General features: G+C 35.0%; 1 non-coding gene across 1 annotated transcript; it reads right to left on the bottom strand.

Moving 5' to 3' along the window:
• Positions 1-2,505: 2,505 nt before the first annotated feature.
• Trnan-guu (transfer RNA asparagine (anticodon GUU)) lies at positions 2,506-2,579 on the bottom strand. The gene has a single exon. It is a non-coding gene; the product is annotated as a tRNA-Asn (tRNA).
• Between the last annotated feature and the right edge of the window lie 6,213 nt (positions 2,580-8,792).

Genomic DNA, 8,792 nt, shown 5'->3' with positions numbered 1-8,792 from the left:
CACAAAAACTTCACTGATTTCTGTTTTAACATCGACAAACATTGAAGATTTCGTTCGATAACAAAACAACAAACAAAAAGGTGAAGGTATATAATAAAAGGATCATTGCAATAGTAGTTAGACCTGGGATTTTGTATTCGGCTCTCGTGGACTTTGCAAGGACGGACCACACGAATGCATTCGAGCCCAATACAGCATCCTAGATCGAGCTACTATTATAATAACCCTATTATACAACCCTATTATATTGATACCTCGGATTGATCTTATTTATTTGTTTATCTTTGAGCAGTCTCTAGAGCGTGTCTCAACTGGGATTTTTTTATCTTTATTTATACTGTTTTGTTTAACTAGTTGAATAAACACGTTTCATTTTCATTGGTTACTGACCATTCATGGTGGTACCCCTACTTTCAACCTGCTTTCTGTCCGTTTCGTTATCTACGATATGTATATTGCCTTGCATGTTGGTATGTTACTTTCCTTTGCCCTCTTTTTATGCTAAGTCTCTTTTCCTTATCATTCTCGTTTCCTTCCCATTTTATCCTATCCCCGTTTTTATAGCCTTCATTGAAGAAAAATGTAAATGTTGATTGATATTAAAAGCAACCCGTCTGCTATGTCTTTTCACTAGTTTCTGTTGTGGTTGGCCTACTTTTCGAAATATAGTTTTGGCTGCATTTGGTGTGCTCATTGGTTCAAGGAAGTCTATTCTTTCCTTTTTGAAGTACACAAGAAGACACCACTGCTTGGGAAATGAACACAAAAGAAGCAATTGGAACAACAAGTCATTACGTACACTAGTGAGCGTAAATTATTATATTTTAAAACAAAAAATGCAGTGGCATTTCCCGCCATGTGTGAGTTATGACACCAATGTCTTAAATTGAGTAAACAAATATTATGTCAAAACAATAAACATAAGTTTTATTAACCACAATAGGAATATACAACTGCGGTTGTGGTACTTTCCACAATCAGAGAGATTTTGTTGTGGAAGGAACTAGAGTACGAATATTGTGTGAAATATGAATTTATTGAATATTCTTAGGAATGTGAACATGTTTTCAAGTACAGAACCGCTGTTCAGAATAAACTCACGGTAAGACTATCTTTATCATTTACAGAAATCAGAAGTAGATGCGGTACACCAAAAATGGAAATACGTCAAAATAGTTTTTATCAGTCAAGCTTTAGCAGTTATATTTTGTATAAGTGAACTTGAACTTAATTACTAAAATGTTACATTATGATGTGGGTGTTAATGTATCAAAAGAAACCATTGTGTTTTGTTTACTATTTAAATGAGTGAATCATTGTCCAGGAGGGATTGATCAATATATGTCCCTAGACAGCTCGTAACACTCTTCTTTGTAGAGTTGTTTTCTTGATCTGGTGTTCCAGGTCTGTTAAATTAGGATTTTAATTTCAGTAAATATCAGTAGTTAACTAATTTATATCGGAAAACATCAAACTTTTAAACTTCATATTATACTGTCATATTATACACACGCTTGATTGGCTGAGAGGCTAGCTATTTGTTACGCTGTTTTGCACCAATACTTTTATTGTACATTAACGACAATGCACTTTTGGGAGAATGCGATCAGAATAATTTCTTCAGATCCGATTTATATCGTGTTGTAATATTCAATTCGTTATTACAAATCTGTACCTTGAACTGGGATATACATTTAAAGGAAAAGTTGTTCGACAAAGGAAAATACAGATATGGGAATATGATATGTATGTACATGTACGATTCCAAAGGATTCAATTTCGTTGTACAGTAGTCATGGTTGCTTTGTTAGACCAGATTAAATATTTTCTACTGTTATCTTTAAAACTGAAATAAGAAAAAGCATAAAGCATAAGTATGTACAGGACAAAACAGTTGTTTACTGCAGTAGTGCACGAAACAAAGGTTTAAAGATCAGGTGAAAAAATGTATACCTCAGAATTTTGCAAAATAATTTGGAGGAGGCAGATTTTATTATAATATTTGCACAAATTATAGTTTAATATAAAAAGAAGATATTATATATTTAATTCTAATATGCTTGTTTCTGTTAAAACACTTTTACGGTAGAATGACGTCACGTTAACGTGCGGTGACGTCAAAGTTTTGCTGCGACAAAGAAAGAGCGCTTCTATATTTCATCTACTGTTTTAGATTAAGGGCATATTAGAATCGAAATAATTTATAGCAAAACCGTGTTTTAACACTATTTATACACTCGGGCGGTAAAACGTCGTACAAATAATTTCACTCGGGCTGCGCTCTCGTGAAATTATTACGCCTGACGTACAATCCCCATCGTGCATAAATAGTATTAAAGCACTCTTTTGTTATAAATCATTTCTTAAATACAGAAAGTAAGAGAAGGATAGAGAAGGGTAATAAGAATCAAGTGAATGTAGAAACAGGTATAAAGAAAGATAGAAGAAGAAAACGTCAATTAATGTTAAGATTTATTTGTATATCATAAGTAAAAAATCTGAAATCGTCCCTGGGTGGGCTCGAACCACCAACCTTTCGGTTAACAGCCGAACGCGCAAACCGATTGCGCCACAGAGACAGGTATCTTTGCAATATTGCTTGACATTTCTTTGTTTTAATAATACTGACTTCTCAAACAGTATAAGGCTTTATTTCATATGTATTTATACTGAAGAAATTAGACATATTTGTACTGCTTCTTAGAATCGGATGTCAGTCCTAAATTTCAATGCCCTTAAAAGTTTAGCTGCATAACAATAAGACTTTAATGTCAATACTCAATTCTTTATGAATTAACAATTACCAAGGGAGCGATGGTCAAGCGGTTGAGGTGCCGGCCAGTCAACCCGGGGTTCTAGGACATGAGCCCTATCGAGGTCATGAAATTTACCACAGACTTACGACTTAGATTTAATTATATATTTTCGCTACATGTACTCAAAAGAAAGGCATCGTCTATAGTTGTTAGGGTGTTGCACTTTCCACTACCTCTCATGAACATGAATCAAACCAAATCTGCTATTATTTTGCTTGGCCGCATTCTATGGATCTTCTTACATAGTTTAAACTAAACAGATAATCGTATATGATGATATTCACTGAAAGATGGAAAAAATAGAAAGATTAAAACATTTTGCAAATGAGTAAAATTAAAAGACTCTGGCCTCTAGATCGCTCGAAAACAAAGAAAAATATTTTTTAGATATCTAGAAATTAATGTAATTGTAGTTCTTAGGAATGCTTTGAAACTTAATTACCGACAGCCTATATGTTATGCATTACGGAAACACATGAGAATTAATTGTTTTACTTCTTTATACGATGAAAATCGAAAAGCGTTTATAGATATCTGTAAATAACGCACATTGATTGAACACTAAATCCTTTATAACGGTATTGACAATGACAGCGAAAAACTTCTTTATTGCCGCGGCAGTCCGGGTTCGAATTCCGACGCGGTCATCTTTTTTTCTTGATTTGGCATTTTTAAAATAGTTTAGAAACAAAAACTCATATTCTAATATTCATAATATGACCGGACTTCAGTTTGAAAGAAAGATCTTTTTTAGCCACAATCTGGAGGTCAGTGCCTTTAAAAAGTCGTTAAAATTAAAGAAAACGATGTACCGGGGATAGGTAAAGCTTAGTGGCATATAAATTTCCGTTGTTGGTTTATTGAAATAAAAGCGTTTTATTCAATTTAAACTTGGTTAATGGCTTTTATTTATTTCATTAATGGAAGGTTAACAGTTTAATCTTTAAGCGTGTGAGAAATTAATCATTTCGATTTGTTCAGTGTTAAGAAAGCGACAGAGAATGAATGAATTACAGAGTATTGGCAAAAGTTAAAAGTATGATATGTCTTTACCGCCTCCGCTGCTTAATATAATTTATGAGTCATATTACTTTAAGCCAGACATCTTGTTTCTCTTGCGAAATTATAAATCATTTAGATTTACTCTTAATTCTAAACTATGCGAATATAGAACACACTACTCCGTTGCGTAATGTCTGCAGTAAAATCGTCACATGGCATTATCGAACTGGCGAATATTCACCTAATCTATGACGCCGAATCGTAACGAAGTATCGCTCTGAGACCGGATCGTTAGAGTATCGAATTGAAGAGTGATTGTTTAATCTCTGAGGTCAAGTCGTCACAGAGTATCGATCTGACGTGTCTTTTCCGCTTTTTCTATTTATTATCACAGCAGCGATGTTTGTGCCGTGTGGCGGTCGTAAAATGTCTTCACGTACATTCAATCAGGGCTGTTATATTTCGATCTCTTCTTATGTTGCGTTAGTGTACTGTTCCACAATTTTTCAGCTTGAACATTTCAGCTTGGTAGGTTCCAATACTTTTGTAGCTTTGGGTATTGTTTAATCATCCCTTGGATAGGATGCCTGCTTTTTGATTTTGTTTTTGGCAGTTTCTGTGATATGCTCCATTACCTCAGATCCCCTCTCCAGTTTGTTTAATTCTGCCCATTTTTTTTCTCATTTAGGGCAACACCATTATTTTAATTGGGGACCATACGCCGCTTTTCATGGAATTTCACTCAGTGTATCATTGAAGGTTCCATGTGTACCTCCGTATGAATACATCTGCGGGCGTCTTTAAATTATATTCTGGTACTTATGTCATGTAAATTGTGAGTATTGCTCCTCCCCGGGTGAGCTTGGATGGAATCTTGCATTTCCACTACCGTCCATGAACATGCTCAGTCAAACCGAACCCGCAACATTTTCGTTTATGTCGTGTTGGGCGACTTGTGGTTTTCCGTTTTTTTCTATTTTGACCTTATCCCTGAGGCCAAATCGTCACGTAGTATCGAACTGAAGAGTTTTGGCCTAATCTCTGTAGACAAATCGTCAGATGACAAATCGTCCCAGTGTACCTGGTTAACTATAAGTACAAATCTCTGATTATCAAAATAAGAAACAGGCTGAGCCTCCGAATATCTCACTTCACAAAAAAATTTCGAACGTAATATTAATTCTGTAATATAACTTATATTTTGCAAATTTTAAGCTTAATTATGTTGGTTTATTAAATAAACTAATTTATTTATTAAGCCCCCGCCACGAGTGATGGGGGTTATAGGAATTGTCTCCGTCCGTCCGTCCGTCCTTCCGTCCATCCGTAACACTTTCGTGTCCGCTCGATATCTCCTAAACCCCTTAAAGGATTTTCATGAAACTCAAATAATAACCTCATCAAGACTATGTGCAGAACTCATGAGTCAGCCATGTCGGCTCAAGGTCAAGCCCACAACTCAAGGTCAAAGGTTTTAGCCTTCCATTTCATGTCCGCTCTGTATCTCCTAAACCCCTTGAAGGAATTTTATAAAACTTACGATGTGCAGAACATATAAGTCAGCCATGCCGGCTCACGGTCAAGGACACAACTTCGGGTTAAATGTTTGAGCCTTCCATTTTGTGTCCGCTCTGTATCTCCTAATCCCCTTGAAGGACTCATATGAAACCTGGGTCAAATGATCACCTCATCAAGATAATGTGCAGAACTATGAGTCAGCCATGCCGGCTCAAGGTCAAGGTCACAAATTTGTGAGCCTTCCATTTTGTATCCTCTCTGTATCTCCTAAACCCCTTGAAGGATTTTCATTTAACTTGGGCCAAATGATCACCTCATCAAGAACTCATGATTCAGCTATGTAACTCAAGGTCTAAGTCACAACTCAAGGTCAAAGGTTTCAGCTCTGTATCTCCTAAACACCTTGAAGTATTTTCATGAAACTTGGGTCAGATGATCACCTCATGAAGATGATGTGCAGAATTTATGTATCAGTCATGTCAGTTCAAGGTTAAGGGCACAGCTCAAGGTCAAATGTTTACCCTTTCACTATTCATAACGGTGGCGGGGAATTTAGCTGTCTTTCAGACTGTCTTGTTTATTTATTGGCAAGCTTGAATGATAACAATTTGTTTTTTGATTTAAGCAACTTCAATACTATCATAACGATATTTGCCTTTAAGTGTGTGTAACATACAAAGAAAAAGAAGACGCCAGGAAAGGAATACATAAGAATTTGCGTGAACTTAAAATCTTGACAAGAGGCTAGATGCTAATACTCTTAAGCGTATGAATATAGAGTTTTAGAACCAAAAGAGACACTTAAATTTCCTGCATAGTGTGAGTTAATGACACTGGCGTCTTCAAAAGCGGAATCTAGTCTTATACCAGAAAGTAACTAACGCCGTGATATTACTGCAGATATTCTTTTCACAGTTATAACTTCACAGAGATAATTCCTTTTTGGAAAAGGATGTCAGTATGCAGATTGTGTAACATATCATTTTTAAATATTCAAAGCAACATGAAAATATTTTCCAGTCATGTAAACAGTGATGTCTTCTTGAGGCAGTGAGCACAATACCAAATTATATAATGCTGCCTCACTTGTATATTTTGCCGTAGGCACGTTACACGATATTCCTGTCCAGTCACATTATACTGAAACCTGGGGCCGTATTCATAAAGCATCTTAGTATAAGTATAAGAAATTGATTATTTACTTAAGTATTACATAGGTAAGAAATTTATTTTACTTAAGTATATTTGTTATTCATAAAACAACTTAATAAGTAATTCTTGGCTTTTATTGTGGACGAAAACATTAAAAAAATAACATTAATTTCAGACAGAAACAACATGCACAATTATGTTTAAAGCGCTTTTATCTGAAAAACAACACTTTAATCGTATTCACGACGTAATTTTGTTTTATCACTTAAGTCATTTCTTACGTATCTTAAGTTTAAGCTGTTTTATGAATAGGACTTAAGTTTTTTACTTAGACTTAAGCTGAAATCACCACAAACTTAAGTAAAATCTTCAATTTAAGTCAAAACTTATACTTAAGATGCTTTATGAATACGGCCCCTGGTCAACAAGTCCTTGCAGCATCCCCGTATTAGCGAGCGCCAAGAACGTTTGCTACTTGTACCATTCTTACGTCATAGGATCTTTTTACAGATTTTATTAACTATCACAACAGCAATCTTTTAAGTGCCGTGTGGCGGCTGTAAAAAGTCTCCCCGTACTTGGATTCAGTGTTGCTATCAAGTTATACTTATTCGTCATTAATGGTCATTAATGCAAAAGGATAGTACAGCAACAGTAATGTAATGAAATGTAATTCTGTTCTGTGGAAAACTCCATTTTCACAGGTTCGATTCTCACACATGACATAATAATTTGGCATACTGGCTTTAACGTACAATTGACTATTGGGAGAATGTGAGGTCAAAATTTCACAATAATATTATACAGATTATTGAAATCCCGTTTTTTAGTCCCAAAAGAATGATCAAAGACATACGCGACAACAGACAATTACTAAATTACTATCAGTTGTCAGTTAAAGCGACCTCCCATTGAAACAATTACTTTTCGTTACAGAAAACATGGTTCTATTTGGACTACGTGGTCAATTAATTCTGTTTTCAATATTGAAGCAGTGAGAAATGGGAAATATCACAGGACCACTAGCTGTCGTTCTATAAAAAAATAAAAGAGTTTACATCGGCTAACTAAGCCGGATGTAAACGATACCATGATGTCGGGCCGAAGAAACGATTAAAGGATCATGAGAGAAAAAGGGCGGGACAGATACTTCGAAAACCAAAACATACAAGTTACGGTCAAACTGTCTTACTGAAATCTTCTTACCACTGCATTTAGTCGTCATTGTTGATTTTTTTACCCGAGAGTTATTTTTGATTTATGGGAAAACCGCCAAAATGCTCTACGTTTAATTTCACGTTAAAAATAGGTTTCAGTTTTTCAGGAGAAGTAAGCGATTACAACATAATGAAAACAAATGGACTTTAAATATGATAAGTGCTACTATGTAAATACGAGGTATAAATGCATGAAATTCATGGAACCTCACTATAAAGTGACAGTTTACATAATAATAATAAAGTATTACATATGATAGGAAACCATCTATGTGAAAATTTTACTTCGTAAATGATAACGTATCATTAATTTTAATACTCTATATTGGTTACATTTATAAATTGGTAAGTTAGATAACTAAAATGTAATATGACTATAATGTCAATTCTTTACCAAGGGGAGCGATGGTTTAGCAGCTGAGGTATTGGCCGAGTCCCATCGTGGTTCTAATTTCAATATTGAAACAGTGAAAATTGTTAAAACCGGCGTACGTTCAAGGATTTCGAATGGAAACAACACACGATACTTAGCGTCAGTTAATCTGGATGTAAACAAATATGATGTCAAGTCGCAACAAACCTACACAGAAAAGATTTAACGGATCGGAGAGGAAAATAACGAGACAGATACTTCAAAAACCAAAACATACACGTTACGGTCAAACTATCTTGTCGAAATCTATTAACTACTACTTTCTGTAGCCATTGTTGATTTTTATATCCAATGATATTTTTGATGTATGGGAAAACCGCCAAAAATACTCTGCTTTTAATTTCACGTTTAAATGTACGTTTCGGTACTTCATGAGAAAGAAGTGTTTACAAAGTAATGAAGAAAAAGGAATTTAAACATAACAATTGCAACCGACCGTGAATAAAAGATAGAAATGCATGCAATTCCATGGAAGGTCACTTTTAATGTGACAGTTCTATTTCGAAAGAACAAAGTATTACATATCATAAGTAAAAAAAACAAACAGATCTCGTCCCTGGGTTGGCTCGAACCACCAACCTTTCTGTTAACAGCCGAACGCGCTAACCGATTGCGCCACAGAGAAGCCTGTCTTTAAGATTTTGTTTGACATTT

Source organism: Mercenaria mercenaria, chromosome 1, assembly GCF_021730395.1.
Source record: "Mercenaria mercenaria strain notata chromosome 1, MADL_Memer_1, whole genome shotgun sequence".
NCBI lineage: Eukaryota > Metazoa > Mollusca > Bivalvia > Venerida > Veneridae > Mercenaria > Mercenaria mercenaria.
This window is presented reverse-complemented; position numbering and strand designations above follow the sequence as displayed.